Raw genomic sequence first — 17,076 nt, 5'->3', positions numbered from 1 at the left:
AAAGACACAACTAGACCAAGGGAAAAACCACAAGAAGTAATGAAGACTGGAGCAAAATTAAAAGGACTCAATAAATCTCAATTCTGCCTGCGTGTGTGCCCAGCCCCTCCCCCCAGCCCACACTCCTCCATCTGCAGTGAACAGCTGAATCCCTATGAGTGGGTGTCTTCTAAGAGCTCCCCCACTGACTGCCACTGCCCCACAAGTCAGATGGAGTCATCAAACAGGAGGGACAGCAACCAGGTCTTCACACAACAGAAACTTCCTCAACTGAAAGAAGATTTGCAGCAGAAGAGACTGGATGCACTAAGAAGAATATCTGTGCTAGAAAAAGAAGTTCTACTTCAAAACCAGCTGCAATGGAACAAGAAGCAGCTATGAAGAAGTTGCACTATGAACTATAACACATCCTTCCTGGAACATCCAGTCACGAGTTATTGAGCCACATAGAAAAAATTATGACTGTAATAACCTGGGATGGGGGTGAGAAGCCCCACCCAATATTGTCATCATTACCACGCCCCACTGCGGGAGTGTAAGAGAGGGTCCCGCCCCACATTGAGGGGACCGGAACCACTGCCCCCCCAGATGGCAGGCAGCTGGGAGGATATAAGAGAGCAGGATTTCCCAGAAAATGAAGAGAGACACGGAGAAAGTAAGGCTCCAGGAGGTGCCTCGTGGAGCCGAGCAGCGGCCTGGGTTCCCCTCAGGCCTGAGGGGAGCCTGGGCCTGTGGCCAAGGGAGTGGAAACCCCAGACCTGCAGACGGAGCAGGCCAGAGTCCTGGGCCTGCAGAGAATGGAAGCCGGAGAAGCCTAGCTTTGACCCCCCCACCCCCCTTCTCTCCTAGTATATGCTGTTGTTTAAATTTTTAATAAAATAATTAAAATCCTACTTGTGATTGTAATTTGAAAAGAAAGTCTGCCTGAGAGTGAATGGCCCATGTGAGAGAATGGGGTAGGGAGGGATGGGGTGAAGGTGAGACAGCCTCTAGAGGGAATGGGGCAACTGGAACAAACCAAAGTACACTAGGAATATTGAGGCATCAGACTCCATAGTGAATTTGATGTGGGATAGGACTGTAACAAGGAAGACAAAAGTACAGATGAAGACCCTAAAGTGTCTGTGACAGGATAAGGCCAAGAAACTGTGCTAACGAGTTTTTCCGTTGCTGTGAAACAGCTTGGGGTTAGGGTGTTGGACCTGGGTAACTACAATCATAGTCAGGACAAGGGCATGCAGAGGCAAGTGGACCAATGCACACTTTATTTCAGGAGGGCCAGGGTTTATATACTGTTTTAGGAATAGGGTCAAATAAAGTTAAAACAGAAAGATATACATCGTAAGACAAGACTTATCTAATCATGGTTACATCTGCCAATACATTATAGGATTAGGCTGGTCAAGGTAAGGATAGATTTATCTTCTAACTGCTTGTTCACACTGAGTTAACTATCTTAGCCATAAAACTCCCCACACACAGAAAAACCCTCTCCCCGTGTAACTGTGTAAATAAATTTTCCAAAGACCTCTCATCAGGGGAGGAATGTCTCATGATCAATTGGTTTCTCTTAGCTGTCAAACACAGAAAATTCCTTAAGGGAGGTGTGCCCCCATTGGCCTATTAGTTTGCTAATAGGCTTCGGAAAGTTAGTGTTGAGGCAGAGTCCACCACAGGTCAGAGAATCATTCTCCCACAATTCCTCCTTTTATTTATTTATTTTTTCTCTTCAGCCACTTCTAGAGTAAGCTTAAAGGCAGTGAGTAAAATATCAGAAGATTTATTCTTAGCGAAACGCTTCATTATTTCCATGATAGAACAATATCCTAAGAAAAAGACACATAGCATAAGTATTTAAGGCAATAGAAGCACTTTCAACACTACTTTGCCACCACCCCCTGGGGTTTAATCTTTCTAAGGTCTGGGCTAGTCCCTGGGCTATCTCATCAATAGAAGAGGCATTTGGTATGTCCTTTTGAAAAGCTTCAAAAACCTCCCGGTATAAACTTTGCTCACTTAAAGTACCATTTACTATGGCTCCATCTATAAGCAGTTATATATCATTCCATTCACGTTCAGAGGCATTATATTTATAAGGTATTACACAGACATGACTAGAATTCCAATCACAGGTTAAAAGCAATCGTTGCTGTAAAGCCAGATATTTCTGTCCAAGCCAGAACACCCCTCCTTCCTCCTTTGATGGCTTCTATCTCATCTTGAAGTGTGGGAGTCCTGGTGCCAATGCACCATAAAGTCATGAGTTTGTACAGATTGTCCCAATGCGGCTCCGGATATCGCTGCAGTATTAGCAATAGCAATCAGTCTGATAATCAGTCCTGCGATAATCAGTCCAATTGTATGATGACTCCTCTTTAAAAGCTGCTTGAAAAAGCGTATTACTAATCCTTGTACAGGTCCTCCAGTCCAGGGATGACGCACGTGAACAGGCACCCAAAGTGAGTGGCGCTGGGTCAAAATCATGATTCTATCTTGACATGGTAGGGGTGCACAGGGTGAAGATGTAGATTCTTCCAGATGACTGTCGGGCTGTCCTCCATCTTAACCCAAATAGGATGAGCAGGGGCCCTGGAGGCAGCAGGCAGCAGTGTTCAATGGAATGTCACACCTCCTGCTGGGCTGCTTGTAACTTTCTGTATAGACTGGTTAAAGGAGCTAGATTATAAAGCCTGACTTGAGCAAAATCTACTATTTTCCTGGTTGCTTTTTAAGTACACTGGCTTTTGCAAGCTGTTGTCCCACTGAATTTCAAAACACCTTTAGACAATCAATGGCCCTTTGGTAATTTTGCCAGGGCAATAAGTTTTAGTAATCAGACATTTTTAATAAGGCTAGGATTTCCTAGGCCAACAATACAGGGGCCAGAGAGGTGGCCAATTTCCCCAAATGATGCTGGGGAGGAAACAGCCTGTTTTTACAGGCAAGGGCAGGCTGGGGGTCACTAAAGCCTGCTCTAAACCACCCTAAAAGCTGTTTAGCAGACATGGAGTTGGACATGTTCATAGATAAAGCAGGTCACAAGATGGGTTATATTCAGTGCAGTTTTGTAACCACACACCAAAAGGTCCCCAATCATACCAAATATGTTGGGATGTATTCCATATAGTTGGAAAAATTTCTCGACAAGTTTCCCAATGCCTTTCAGTAACGTTCAGGTTCAGATAAGTAAGAATGTCACATTTAGGCAGGCCAGCAGGACTAGGATAATTGTCTAACTTATAGGTATGAGATTCCACAGACCAAGAAGACAGTCTAACCAGCCAAGTTCTACTGGAATTATATGAACCTCCATGTGGAATCCAATATTAATATCTAAAAGGATAACATGGGAAATGGCCTAGACAGCTTTAGAGAACTGAGAGTAAGACAAGTTAAAAGATTGTCCTTCTTCCATGGGTCTGGAATGCCAGACCCATAAGAGGGAGAGATTGTCAGGAATAGATGTAGAAACATGGACAGGGGCTTCTGTCCATAAATATGGACGCAACAAAGGAGGGTTAGAAATATAGGCCCAGGGCTGGGGATATAGCCTAGTGGCAAGAGTGCCTGCCTCGGATACACGAGGCCCTAGGTTCGATTCCCCAGCACCACATATACAGAAAATGGCCAGAAGCGGCGCTGTGGCTCAAGTGGCAGAGTGCTAGCCTTGAGCGGGAAGAAGCCAGAGACAGTGCTCAGGCCCTGAGTCCAAGGCCCAGGACTGGCCAAAAAAAAAGAAAGATAGGCCCAATAAATTACCTCTGATGTAGTCCCTGCAGGTTATCAGTGCACACCTTTCTATTAGAATGGTCTTATGACTTGGATGAGAATGTCTCACCCCGGTCTTGATGCACAGGGGGGTGTTTGTTCCTGGATCCACTGGAGCAGGTGCTGGAAAGATGGGCTGACTTCTGTAGAAACATAAGCATACCCTCGCCCCTGTGTTATCTCCCCTGGAACACAATCTAGCCCCACACCCAATCAAGTCCAGACAGCCTGTGGCTTGTTTAACAAAGGCAGGGCTAAGAAGTGGTGCTCTGCTCTGGCCATTATATCTCCTAGAGGCAAATTTTAAAAATTGAGAACAAATAAATTAAGAACAAATATTGCTTCCTCAATAATGGCTTGGGCTATTTCATAAAGACTTTTCATAGAAGTTGCATATCCCTCAGTACTATCCATACTCCCCCTGTTTAACTTTTTAATTTGTGTTTTTAAAGTATAGTGAGCTTCACCTTGAGGATTATATTCAATTCCTGTAACATGGAAGATGTTATGAAATTCTAAAAATTTTTGTACTTGTATAAGCTGGTGCATTGTCAGTTTTTTGTTTTTTGGGTTTTGGGTTTTGTTTTGTTTTGTTTTGTTTTTGTTTTGCCAGTCCTGGGCCTTGGACTCAGGGGCTGAGCACTGTCCCTGGCTTCTTTTTGCTCAAGGCTAGCACTCTGCCACTTGAGCCACAGTGCCACTTCTGGCCATTTTCTATATACATAGTGCTGGGGAATCGAACTCAGGGCTTCATGTATACGAGGCAAACACTCTCGCCACTAGGCCATATTCCCAGCCCCATGCATTGTCAGTTTTTATTTGAGAAGGAATACCCATGCCTGCAAATGTTTCTAGTAAATGTTGAATGACATGAGTACCATTGAAGTACAGTGGGGGTTCGCTACAATGAAACACCCCCCCCGGAGGGGATTCCTGGTTCCCCCAAGAGTCCACCACACAGTCTCCAGTTACAAGATGACAAAAGGATTTATTGGGGAAGTAAAAAGTGAACAAAAAGTGAACCAACCAGCCTTGGTCGCAACCCAGACTCGGGAGCTGGGACCGCGCGTCAGCGTCGTGGGACCTCCGTGTGGCCTTCCAGCCTGGTTATAAGGCAAACATCACAGCCAAACTTGCCACACGCAGGTGACCAATGAAGATACAACACTTACAGAGCATGCTAGGCCGCACACAGGTGGCCAATAGTTACAGTCTGTCTCATAATATCTATTTGAACCTATCATTCTAGTTAGAATTGACACATGGATTTGGCAGGGTTCACATGATGCAGGTGGATACGCCTACTCATAGGAGGGCACAGGTTCCCTTGAAGCTCCCAGGCCTCAGGTGGTCAAGCTACATAACTTATAATAAAGGGGAGCTTCCCTGAATAGGGTGGGGGAGGGCTTAGTGGAGATGGAGTTGGCTTCTGCTCTAATCTGAGCTGGAGTCAACCTGAAGTCCCTCCACAGTTAATGATGGCACTGGCCAGATCTGACCTCCCTATTGCACCATCTACAAAGACATTTGTGTTAGGTTTTAAAGTAGATAGCCGGTAAAGGAGAACACCATGTGGTATTCAGGCAGGAGAGAAAGTTTATTACCGAACAGCTGGCCTGTGGCCGAGATGATCCATGGCCGGAGAGAAGGGTCAGAGAGAGTGAAGAAGAGAGACAAGGGAGAGAAGAGAGAGAAAGGAGAGCAGGGAGAGCAGGGAGAGAAGGGAGAGAGAAGAGAGCGCCCCCCACCCAGCCCTGCCTTATATCTAGGGCAGGGGCAAGGGGTGTGGCCAGGTGGATTAGGAGGTGACTTCAGGGAAAGGGGAGGTAACTGCCTCCAGGTCTGCAGGTTACCCAGGTAACTGGATGGAGACTTAATGAGGTGGGGGCATCTACATGGAGCCCTCAGGGAGAGGACCTAACAATTTGGAGCATTAAGAATGGGCTCAGAAAGTAAAATATTATCAATAATATAAATTTGTTTTTGAAAGATCTCTGTATCTTATCTGAGTACATTGGAAACTGTGTATACAGGTTTTAGAACTAGGAAACTGAAAGGGAATACCAAAATTGAGAGACACAGGGTAAAAAAGACAAAGGATTACAAAAGCAATACTTGCAAAAACTGTTTAGTGTAAATCTACTGAACAACTCATGGGGTGAAAGGGGAAGAGGGAGGGGGAAGGGGGGAATGAGGGAGGAGGTAACAGTACAAGAAATGTATCCAGGGGCTGGGGATATAGCCTAGTGGCAAGAGTGCCTGCCTGGGATACACGAGGCCCTAGGTTCGATTCCCCAGCACCACATATACAGAAAAAGGCCAGAAACAGCACTGTGGCTCAAGTGGCAGAGTGCTAGCCTTGAGCGGGAAGAAGCCAGGGACAGTGCTCAGGCCCTGAGTCCAAGGCCCAGGACTGGCCAAAAAAAAAAAAAAAAAGAAATGTATCCAATGCCTAAAGTATGAAACTGTAACCACTCTGTATATCAGTTTGACAATAATTTTTTAAAAATTCCATACAGTACTGCCAAAAAAAGAATTGCCATAAAGGGCTAGAAGGTAAATGGTATAAAACTTCTCCAGTGAAGCCATGTGAGGCCAAAGGGAGAATCAGAGGTTTGTAATGCAAATTCAAATTGCTGTTTAGGTATAGGGATGATAATGAAGTATGTGTCTTGCCCACTGATTTGTAGGCACCTTTTACAACCTTGCATAATAATAAAACCAATCATTTCCAAATATGTGGTTAGTGTTTTAGAGAATGTGTGTCTGGTATAAATCCATTCCAAAGGCTTGTTGTGTTGTGCTAACACTCCTATGGGGTGGTCTTTAGTAAGTAGAGTTAATAAACCAACAGGGGCAGATAAATCTACCCGATATAAGGAATTTTGGGTCAGGGCTTTTTCAACTAAAAGTAACTCCTGACATGCCTCACTAGTTAATTTACGAGGGCTATTTAAAGCCGAATCCCCTTGAAGAATGGAGAATAGATTATGCAAAGCATATGTAAGAATTCCTAAGAAAGGAGGAAGCCAATTAATGTCCCTTAGTAACTTGAAAATCATTAAGAGTGTTTAATTCTTCAGTCCGAATTTTTATTAATTGGGGGGTAACTGCTTGTCTTCTAACTAAATATCCTAGATACATAAATGGATCTTCTGTTTAAATGAATTTTATCAGGGGCAATTATTAAACCATACTGTTGCAAGTACAAAGGCAAAATTTGCAACAACTCTGATACAATATTTTTACCAGGTGCAGCAAGTAACAAATCATTTTATTGAAAACCTGCAAGGCAAACTGGAGTAACAATTAAACAATCATCTTGGTAGCCATAATTTTCCTTTATCCAACTTTAAACAACTATTTAGGACAAGTCTGTTTTTCAAATCTCATATCTAGAAATCCATTTTTGATCTCAAGTCTTTTACCAAGCCTGGATGTATTTGAAGAAATCTGGAGCCTAGGTGCCACCCATTGCTTTAGGCTGCTTGTTTTCACTTCCAAATTTCTGATCTAGAAAGGCATGCTAAAGCAGTTTAAAGTAGAAGCTTTCACACCTTCACCTTAGCCTTTATTTGCATGGAAAAACAAGCCCAGGGGGCACATTGCCTTCTGGCTGCCTGCTTTTTTTTTTGGGGGGGGGGGGGGCAGTCCTGGGCTTGGACTCAGGGCCTGAGCACTGTCCCTGGCTTCTTTTGCTCAAGGCTAGCACTCTGCCACTTGAACAACAGCGCCACTTCTGGCCGTTTTCTCTATATGTGGTGCTGGGGAATCAAACCCAGGGTTTCAGGTATACGAGGCAAGCACTGTTGCCACTAGGCCATATTCCCAGCCCCTGGCTGCCTGCTTTAAAAGAGCCTTTTTTTTTTTTTTTAAATACAGAGAGTTAATGAGAGTTGTGTACTTCTATCCCCATTAGTTTATGTACTTTAAAATATTTACCTGATTATATGGAACTTAAGATAGTCTTACTATTACATCATAGTTTACACTTACAAAATTTAGTACCTAAATCATTAAACTGATAGCCAAAACAATTGTAACAAGAGTACATTTAGCAGTGTGCCCCAGAACTATAAACATGAGATTCCAGATTTTGCATCTCTGCCTTTTTAGTACATCCAAATTGCAAAACTGTACAGAAATCAAATTATACCAGGTGAATAAACTTTTAACTCTCCTTTAAGATATTCCAATTTGAATCCATCCTAAGGTGCAGTTTTAGAAGTATCAGTCAAATCATTCATTTTTACCACCAGGTTTCCAATGTTTACCTGAAAACAAAAGAAACAAAAGAAAGGCCTCCATTGGCCTGTCCTACAGAATGGGCCTATCTCCATTCTACTAGTTAGGGCTTGATGAACTGTCTTGGCACTAGCCTGCCTTCTTCCACCATGAATGGACGCCCCCTATGGCTGTCCCATCACGTGGACTGTCTAAACTGCACCTTTGTCACTTGACCCGTCACTCCTGAGGATAGGCTCACTGGCCCATGCTAAGTTCTTATTCATTCATTCATTCATTCATTCATTTATTTTTAACCACGAATTAAAGAGATTTTTAACTATAGTTCCTGTTTAAAATAAAGTAATAATCCTTTAAAACTTATGGTAATGCCCAAACTTGATGACCTTTTGAAGTTTAAAGTTCAACTAACCCATTTTTACATCATACAGTTTCAATCTTGAACAAATTCACACCCTCATATGTGTGCGTGTGCACACACACATACATTCACATATACAAGTATTTATGTAAAACAACTTAAGGCGCACAAAACAACTATCGGCCTTACATTTTTTAGTGGCAAGAGGTACTTTTGCCAATCTTACTGCAACAACCAAAACTTAGGACAAAACCTTTAATGAATGATTTTAGCATTTTTTAGTCTCATTCCCCAGGGCCTGCTAGTTTTACCAAGACATTTTAGCATACTAAATACTTTTCAGCTGAAGATAACTGGGTTGGGGTCCCCTAGAGAAAAACTGAGCCCACCCAGCACTTGACTCCAGTGTTTAGGCCAGTTTTAGCTAGGGCCATATTACATTTTAAATTACTCTCAGGCTAAGATTAGCCAGCTGTATGAACCAGGCTCTTAGCAGCCTGCACTTTTTCAACTGCCTTCTTGCAGAAGGGAACACGGCATATTGTAGACTCTGATTTTTTTCCCCCATAGACTTGTAAATGGACAACAAAAACACAGGAAACCAAAGTTTATATTTAAAACTGATACCAACCTCAAAGACAAAAACCAGTCAAGACAAAATAGGACACAAAAAATAGAGACTTTATGCCTTGGATAGCATGTCCGACATCCACAAGCTGCCAGCCAGAGTGTTGGAAAGACCATGGGGCCCTGAAAATTCTCAGGGGGATCCTCCTTGGTGGAGATTTCCATCCCCCGGAAATCAGCCCGCCAAGGCCGCCCACCAGAGGCTTTTTTCCCAATATAGCAGTCCACACAATACACAACTAGTCAGACAAGGACAAAGACACAAGAAACATTTGCATGAAACATGTAGCTCTGGCGCGAATTAAAAATGCAACTGCAGGGCTGGGGATATGGCCTAGTGGCAAGAGTGCCTGCCTCATATACATGAGGCCCTGGGTTCAATTCCCCAGCACCACATATACAGAAAATGGCCAGAAGTGGCGCTGTGGCTCAAGTGGCAGAGGGCTAGCCTTGAGCAAAAAAAAGAAGCCAGGGACAGTGCTCAGGCCCTGAGTCCAAGCCCCAGGACTGGCCAAAAAAAAAAAAAAAATGCAACTGCAGTGAAAATTCTCTCGAGAAGTCAAAGAAAAAATCACTGGTCCTACCGCAATTCCGAGCGGATGGACAGAAACGGGCTGAGCTACACCTCGGAATGGAGGGGGTTGAATGACAGGAAAAGCTTAATAGCAAGGGAGAGAAACAGAACCATAGGAACCAGAATAAGAAAAGTAAAGGCGAGCCCCAGGCAGCAATCTTTGTTTTTCACTTCCACCTTTCTGATGGCCCCTGGCAGATCACTAGAGCTTCTGTAACCCTCTGACTGTGCTGCTGAGCTGCCTAAATTAGCGTCATTCTCTGAAGGAGTATATGTAGAGGCCCACGGCTTATTTGATGTTAATTGTTCTTTAACAAAACTGACAGGAGATTGCTCAGGTGTAGCCTTAAGTTTTAGTTCCTGCACAATTTGAGTTTTGGGCTCCTTGGGCAGATTATTAGCCTTCATAGATTTCTCCATGTCAGCCTCTAGCTCAGCAGTGGATGTTATGATAGCATTGCGAGACATCATAGGCAAAGCTGCACACATTAGGGCCTAAATAGACCAAAACGTAACTGGAACTTTGTCACCACACTGATATGCCCCTTTTTCTTTTTTTTTTTTTTAATTTTTATTTTCAAACTGATGTACAGAGAGGTTATAGTTTCATATGTTAGGCATTGAATAAATTTCTTTTATTGTTTGTTACCTCCTCCCTCCGATATGCCTTTTCCACATTATACTTTACTCGTTCCCAGACTTCTAAGTTTAAAGTACCTTCCTCTGGGAACCAAGGATTACATTCCACGACCACCTGTAAACAATCATCTATTTGTGAACGGGAGACCATAGCCCCATTCCGTTTTCAGCACATGATGAATGAGATCAGAAAAAGGAGTAGATTTAGCTTGTTCCATAACCCCGTAATATTGTAACTCCTCTTGAGAGCTCACCACACAATTCTGCTATCTCCTGTGAATCAAACTATCTCTTACCTCCACTGGAGAGTTCACAATGCAGTTTTGCGACCTCCTATGAATCAATTATCAGGTCCTTAGGGCTAGGGTTTGGGTTAGGGTTAGGGTTGTGGCTGAGGTTTAATAGGTTTAGAGTTAGGATTGGGGTTAGGATTAGGGTTAGTGTTAGGTTTGGGCTAGGGTTAGGTTTAGGGTGGGGATTATAGTTAGGTTTAAGGTTAGGGTTAGGGCTAGGTTGAGGTTGAGGGTTAGGTTTGTGGCTAGTTTTAGGGTTAGAGTTCTTGTTAGGGTTTGTGTTGGGGTTAGGCTTAGGGTCATGGTTAGGTTTAGTGTTCGGTCTAGGTTTAGGGTTAGAGTTAGTGTTAGGCCTACGTTTAGTTTTGGGGCTGGGCATAGGATTAGGGTTGCGGCTAGGGTTAGGGTTAGGTTTGGGGTTTGAGTGTTAGGATTGATTCGGGGTTATGGTTAGGATTTGGGTTGAGACTATTTTTAGATTCATGTGTAGGGTTTGGCTAGTGTTAGGTTTATGTTTAGGGTTGGTGCTACATGTGGGTTAACGTTAGGGTTTTAGTTTGATTTAGTGTTCTTGTTAGGACTCGAGTTAGGGTTTGGTCTGGGTTAGGTGTAGCATTAGGGCACGGGGCCTGGAAAGGGTTATGGTTGGGTCTAGGGTTACTGGTTGGTGTAGGGTTGGGGCTAGGTGTTGGGTCATGGTTAGCGCTAGGGATAGAGTTAGGGTTAGGCTTGGGGAAGGCTCAGCTTTAGGGTTGGTGCTTGTATTTGTGTTAGGTTTGTGGTTAGATTTAGTGCTAGGGTTATGGTAAGAGTTAGGTTTAGTTCTAGGGTTAGGGTAATGGTAGGGTTAGTATTAGATTTAGAGTGTTAGGTTCGTGCTACGTTTAGGGTAAAGGTTGTGTTGGGCTTGGGTTACGGCTAGGGATGGGTCTACCATCATGTTTAGGGTTAGTTTTAGGGTTAGGTTTAGGGCTAGTTTTAGTGTTAGAGTTGGGGCTAGACTTAGAATGAGCTTATGGTTGGGTCCTGTATTAGGGGTAGTGTTTGTGTTAGGGTTTGAGCAAGGTTTAGGGTTAAGGTTAGGATTAAGGTTAGGGCTGGGGCTAGGGTAGGCTTATCGTTAGGATGCCATGGGTTAGGGTTCGAGCTAGGGATAGTGTTAGGCTTAGTGTCAGGATTAGGGATTGGGCTATGGGTTGACATTTGTGTGTGTGTGTGTGTGTGTGTGTGTGTGTGTGTGTGTGTGTACTAGTTATACTACTGTAACATTGAGTCCTTGAACTCCAAACTCTGCCAATGAAACCTGAACTAGGACCTTTGTACTTACCAATAGCTATATTGATGCAAAGATAAGACGCATTGCCCTCCATCACCCATACTATTACTCAGGACTGTATAAGTACCATATCTCAATGATTGAATCCTGATTTTTTTTTTTTTTTTTTTTGCCAGTCCTGGGCCTTGGACTCAGGGTCTGAGCTCTGTCCCTGGCTTCTTTTTGCTCAGGGTTAGCACTCTGCCACTTGAGCCGCAGTGCCACTATTGGCCATTTTCTGTATATGTGATGCTGGGGAATCAAACCCAGGGCTTCATGTATATGAGGCAAGCACCCTTGCCACTAGGCCATATCCCCAGTCCTGAATCCTGATTTTTAAAATAAGTATGAGAATTTCCAAAAGATTCTCATTCATTCATTCTACCAAATATGATGATGCACTTACATACTTAATTCTCTATTTTCCATATTTCTCTCTACCTTAAGCCTCCTGTTCTTCATTTCCTCTCTATCTTGTTAAATTCCAACCTCTCTCTTTTGTCTTACATAAAAAAATATCAAGATCTGAGCACCAGTGTCTCATGTCTGTAATCCTAACTTCTTAGGAGGCTGGAATTAGAGGATCATGGTTCAAAGCTAGCCCAGGCCAGAAATGTCTTGAGACTCATCTCTAGCAAAATAATCAGAAAATACCAGAACTGGTGCCATAATGCAAGTAGTGGAGCACTAGCCTTGAGCAAAAGAAGTTCAGGGACAGTGCCGAGGCCTTGAGTTCAAGCTCATGACTAGACTTTTGAGTCAGTTATTTCTTCTCTTGGCTTCAATTTCTCAAGTGAAAGTAAGGGAAGGGATTGCAATCCTTTTCTCATGAAGATTATGTGAAGTATATATGATACATTCTGAAGTTTTCAGTTGTATGTAGACTCTTCTATAGGTTAGGACTACTTCCCACAACATAGAACATGAATTGCAAGCATGTTTTCTGCAGGACACTGAGGAGACAGAAATGCTGCTTTAGGGTAGGGTACAGTGGATAAAATTAAAAGTTAAAACAAATTTGGAGTCTATTCTTGGAAATTCTAATAAGAAACTTTGGTAAAAAACAAAACAAAACAACTAAGCATATATATGTGTAGATACACACACAAATCTCTGTCTGTCTACTATCTATCTATTTATCTATCTATCATGTATCTATTATTTGTGTATCTATCTATCTATATCTATGTATCAGCCCAAGTTGTCTTTGGACTTGTTTTATAGCCTAGGTTGGCTTTGAATTTCTATAGTGCTGTGATTAAAGGAATGTTTCGTGCCCAATTTATTTTTAAAATGCTTAACAGGTTATTACAGTGAATAGTAAAGATTATATCTCCTATGATTTTGAGGGGAAAAAAAACTAGTCACAACAAGATATCTCTGTTACCTTTTTAGGTACCAATCACTGCTCATTTCTATCCACGTTCTCAAAAACTTTTGTTATATGTAGCACTGCTACTTGTGTAACTATGAATTGCACTTACATCCATTACAATCTGAGCTTGAATTGCTTACAGTAGAAGCAAAGTATAGCCTTTAATATATTTTTAATAAAGCAGATTCTAGGTCCTTAGCAGCTTTTACTGAAACAAATTCTGGGATAGGCTCTTGAAAATTGTGTTGTGTAACATACACTGCAGTTTTAAAAACCACAGCTCTAAATGGTCACATATGAGTTTATATATTCAATACCATCCATATTTCATAACTCCTCCAGATAAACTACTGACTTTTTTTCGGGGGGAAGGGGTGGTGCAGTCAGACCAAGATCCATGCCCCAGAAGATGAAATACAGAGTCCAGTGAGTCACCTAATTACATGATATATCTAGCGGAATATCTTAAGTACCTGTGGCTGAGATTGGCCTGTACTTCACTTGTGGCCTTTTTTAAAACCTACACTTTTCCCATCTTCCTCAGTCTGGGAATATGAAGTCACCATTTACTCAACTGCTCAAATATGAATTCTCAAATCATTATCCATTGGTCCTTCTGGTCCTCCTCTGTCTTTCACAGAAGAGTGTCATCAATAGATCTTATTGTAGATTTAAGAATAGGTTTCTAAAGTCACCATTCTGGTCCAAAGGCCCAGAATCTCTCATCTGAATACTTTAACAGCCTCTTTGCTGTTCTTTATTGCTTTGGGCTTCTTCTGAATGTTCATGGTTCACCCAAAGTGCGATATTTATTTGTTAGCATTGGGATTTAAACTGAGGACCTAGTTCTTACTAGTCAGGTACTGTACTCTTGAACCACACCTCCAGCCTGGTCTTACAATGGAGTTAAAATAATACTTGTTTTTTCATTTCTTTGTTTGGCAAAACCAGGACATGAACTCAGAGCCTTGTGTTCTTGCTCAGTTGTGATTCTCTACAACTCAAGCCACATTTACAGTAAAAAGGTCAATTTGAGATGGAGTTTCATGGGCTTTTTGCCCCAAGCTAGTTTTAAGCCTTGATCCTCCAGGTCTCAGCTTTCATGGTAGTTAGAACTGACAAGTTTGAGTTTCAAGTACCCAGATTTCTTTTTACTTTTAAGTTAACATACATCTATAATATGAGTGGGATTTACTGCTTACTTTGAACAAAAACATTCTTTTCCCTTTGCTGGTTAATTTTAAGGTAGGGTCTCAGGACTGAGAAGGTGGTTTAGTGGCAAAGTGCTTGCCTAACATGCACCAAGCCCTTGGTTCGATTCCTCAGTACCACATAAAACAGAAAAAGCTGGAAGTAGCACTGTGGCTCAAGAGGTAGAGTGCTATCCTTGAGCAAAAGAAGCTCAGGGACAGTACCCAGGCTCTGAGTTTAAACACCAGGAACAGAAGAAAAATAGGATATCCCTTCCTGCCTATGTCTGCTACTGGACTGAGATTCACTGAGATTCACTGAGTTTTGACTTATTCTTGTAGTTGCAATAACATGCACATGGCCTCGGGCCAAGCTCCTCTCTGGTAAGCTGGAATCTTCAAGATTTGCCTGCCTCTGGAGGCCTTTGACCAAATTGCTCCTCTTCTGATTCTCCCACATAGGGAGGATTACAGGTGTGTATCACTGGTGTCTGGTAATTTTGAGGATAATGTTAAAATTCTGTCTCAGTCGCTGTCTCTGTCTCTGCCCTCTCCCCACCTTTCATCCCCTTAATGGCTTTTCATTATATTTGAGATAAACACCAAGCCTTGACAAGACCTATGAAACACTGCAGTGGCATCGCCTATCCTCTACCCCTGGACTTTTCTCATCACTCTTGTCTTTGCCTTCTTCAGCTACATTCTCTGTGCTCTGACCTGTCTGTAAACTCCATATAGTTTATACCATACAATTTAGTCTTTTGTTTTTGTGCCAGTATTGGAACTTGAACTCCAGTTCAAGTATTATGTCAGTATTCGGGCTTGTTCTCACTTGCATTTTTTTTCATTCAAGGCTAGCACTTCTCCACTTGAGCTACACCTCTACTTCTAGCTAGAGAAAGTGGAGTCTCCGATTTTTCTGCCAAAGCTAACAATGAACTGTGATCCTCAGCCTCTTAGAAGCTAGCATTACAGGCATGAGCCACCAGTGCCCAAGCAATTTAATATTTAATTGTTGCTATTTTACATGGGTAGCTTTAGCTTGTATGTAACAGAGTCAGCTGAATTTCCTATAACTTAGAAACTCAGTCTTACTTTACTCTCTAGATGGCTCTGGGACCAATATTTAGGTAAGAACAGTGATAGTTTGATCTCTGGGTCATGTGAAAGGAACTGTGCTCATTAGCATTCTAAAAAAGGGAAGAAGTCCATTCCATGAATTTCATATAAAGAGACCTGGCTTCAAAATTTTTAACATGCCATGTGAAATTATGCCCTTTTTCTTTTGTATTTCTTTCCCATGGTTTTATCCCTGATATCACTGTAACTGAGTTCAATACCTTGAATATCATTTTTTTATATGTATCAGAACTAGGGAAGGGAAATGGAATACCACAATTGAGAAATAAAAGATAAAAAGACAAACCAATGCAACAACAATATTTACAAAACTATATGGGGTAAACCAACTATACAACTCATGGAGGGGGAGATAGTAGGGAAGGGGGAAGACGGGGGGGGGGAATGAGGGAGGAGATAACAAGTTGGATAAGAAATGTACTCACTGCTTTACATATGAAACTGTAACCCATCTGGACATCACTTTCACAATAAAGAAATGAAAAAAATGGCGACTACACTAGCTACTGCATTAGGGTTTTCCAGAATATTTCTTTTCTTTCTCTTTTGATTTTTCTTGTTTCATACTATTTATATATTTATTTTCATTTTGATTGCTGGTTAACACAGGATTTTACTAGGTAACTCAGGCCCAGGGCTGATCATTTGACACCATGATTTCAAACCTCATGACATGATTCCTGTATTTGTTTATACAGAAATTATCACATTGTTGCTGTTGTGTTTTTCTTCACTTTCTTGCATGTCTTGAAAGTCATTTTTATTAATTAGCAAATATTAATCAAATAATGGGTTTTATTATGACATTTTTCATAAATGTACATGGTGTAGTCTGCTCATAGCCCAACCTGGTCCCCCTGTGGCCAACCTGAGTTACTATTTCCAATTCCCAAGTAGTTTATCATCTACTATTTTTTTTTTCCAGTCCTGGGGCTTGGGCCCAGGGCTTGAGGGCTGTCCCTGGCATCTTTTTGCTCAAAGCTAGCATTCTACCTCTTGAGCCAGAGCACCACTTCCAATTTTTTCTGTGTATGTGGTGCTGAGGAATTGAACCCAGGACTTCGTGCATGCTAGGCAAACATTGTACCACTAAGCCACATTCCCAGCCTATCATCTACTTTTATGTGTGTTCTTTTTTTTTGTTTTCTGGCCAGTCCTGGGCCTTGGACTCAGGGCCTAAGCACTGTCCCTGGCTTCTTTTTTGCTCAAGTCTAGCACTCTGCCACTTGAGCCATAGTGCCACTTCTGGCCGTTTTCTATATACATTGTGCTGGGGAATCAAACCCAGGGTTTCATGTACATGAGGCAAGCACTCTTGCCACTAGGCCATATTCCCAGCCCTTTTTTTTTTTTTTTTAATGTTTCTTCTTTTTCTCCTCCTTCTTCCCCTCTCCCCTTCTTCTCCTTTCTCCTCTTCCTCCTCCTCTTTCTCCTTCTCCTCTTCCTCCCTTTCCTCCTCCCCTCCTCCTCCTCCTCCTCCTCCTCCTCCTCCTCCTCTTCCTCCTTCCCTTCCCCCCCTCCTTTCCTCCTTTTTTTTCATTCTTCCAGT

Source organism: Perognathus longimembris, chromosome 16 (genome assembly GCF_023159225.1).
Source record: "Perognathus longimembris pacificus isolate PPM17 chromosome 16, ASM2315922v1, whole genome shotgun sequence".
In the NCBI taxonomy this organism is placed as follows: Eukaryota; Metazoa; Chordata; class Mammalia; order Rodentia; family Heteromyidae; genus Perognathus; species Perognathus longimembris.
The sequence above is the reverse complement of the archived record's forward strand: the minus strand, read 5'-3'. Positions refer to the sequence as shown.